General features: G+C 36.1%; 1 protein-coding gene across 13 annotated transcripts in view; it reads right to left on the bottom strand.

Annotated features, from left to right (window-relative positions):
- The window catches only part of szt2 (SZT2 subunit of KICSTOR complex), a 190,187-nt gene that overhangs the window by 30,505 nt on the left and 157,896 nt on the right, over nucleotides 1–1,786 (bottom strand). The gene's annotated exons all lie outside the window — the stretch shown is intronic.

Below are 1,786 nucleotides of genomic sequence, written 5' to 3'. Positions count from 1 at the left end.
TAATTTGGATTTTTTTTTTCTTTTAAATGTATTTTTAATTTTGTAAGGTGACCTGAAAGCACCTTTTAAATAAAATATATAATTATTATTATTATAAATACTTATACTGCCACAAACAAGGACGTTGCCATGGTTATTGCTTCTTGTGGTGTCAGACTTCCGGGTTTTTATACTAATTCACATATTTATTTATGGGTGGCGACAGATCGGACCAGCAGCTGCTCTATTCCCTGCAAATTTGGGATTTCTAAAGGAAAGGTGCACACGGCTTTATACATCTGGATTTTTTTTGCGACGCACTTTTCTAAATTTGTCCATACGCTGAGATTTAGTGTGAAAACGTCACACTCTTTTATGCATGAGGACCCAGATCACTGTAACACACCTCTAGAGAGATCTTGGATGAGATCGTTCACCACAGATACCTCGTTAGGTATCCCCACTCTGATGCTGTGAGTCCAAAATTAGCATATCCAAGATTTTTACTTGGATATGCTGACAACAACATAACAGCATTAAAGGAGCACACTGATTGCATAGCACATGTATACATTTTTTTGTATATAGATGTAGTCAGGTGGTCTATTTTACCTGGGAGGAATCTGCTTGAGGACATGAAGACAGACCTATGGTTAGAGGGAAGGTGTAAGGTGGTAAACCACTGAAGATTCCACCGTTGGGGGTTCAGACAGACTGACTCACCTGCATCTCCAGTTCAGAGAAACATTTGGAGAAATGTATTTATTCTTAAATGGGCTAAACCACAAATGTTTAATTTTAATTTCTTTCATACAAGAATACAGATTTTTGAATTTACTGATATTTAATGATGCTCTCATTGAACAAACAGTGGAGAAGAAAAGCTTTCTAATAATGAAGTCAGTCTTTTTTTAACATCAATTGAATATTATTGAGAAAACAATGAATCAAAATGTTGATCAGCCCTCACCAGTCCTCTAGGGATAAGTGTATAAGATGAAGGGTGTAGGGTTTCCCCCAGAAAACTTGCTAAGCCAAGTGGTCGGGGTGCCGAGGCGGTCCACCGTGTTTTTGTATTAAAAGATTTTAAGTAGACAGGAAATGTAAATATATATGTACATAGTTATATGTTACGAGAAGACATCAGTTAAACTCACAACTGACAAGTCATAAAACAACAAATCAAAATAAATAAATAAATAAAAATAAAATGAATTTCAATTATTTGTACTTCCGTTTAATCCAAATTAATCAGCAGCTCCAGAAGGCCCCCAGGGCTTCAGGGGCCCATTATGCTAATATTTTAACACAGACCACAGATATAGAATTTTAACTTTTGTTCATTGAAAAAGTCAATGCTGTTAAAATTGACTTAATGTTTCAGCATACAAAAAAGGATTTTAAATTGTTTAACACTTAAACTTAAGATTTTAAGGAGCTGGCAAGTTTACTTTGGAAAAGTTCAAAGAACAATCTTCAGAGTTAGATTATTTTGTTACCATAGCAACAATCTGATGCTGAGTTTAACCTTTGAGTTTGAGCTCTGTTTGGTTACAAATACATCTCTATCAGGTTTACAATACACTGGGGGAAACCCTGGGATGAATGGACAGAACATTTTTATTGTTGTAAGACATTTTTTGTGATAAATGACACTATAAATGCCCACCCCTAGTTGACCATGATACTGCATGGTGGGTGGAGCCACGGACACGGGTCAAACTGTCGGTTGCAAGCAGAAGTGATGTCATTGGATGTCAGTTATTACAACTGAAAACCAGCAATCAGCCTGAAACCTGGGAGTAGT

This window comes from Poecilia formosa, unplaced genomic scaffold, assembly GCF_000485575.1.
Source record: "Poecilia formosa unplaced genomic scaffold, Poecilia_formosa-5.1.2 Scaffold470, whole genome shotgun sequence".
Lineage (NCBI taxonomy): Eukaryota > Metazoa > Chordata > Actinopteri > Cyprinodontiformes > Poeciliidae > Poecilia > Poecilia formosa.
Note: the sequence above shows the minus strand (reverse complement) of the source record. Positions and strands in the feature narration are given on the sequence as shown.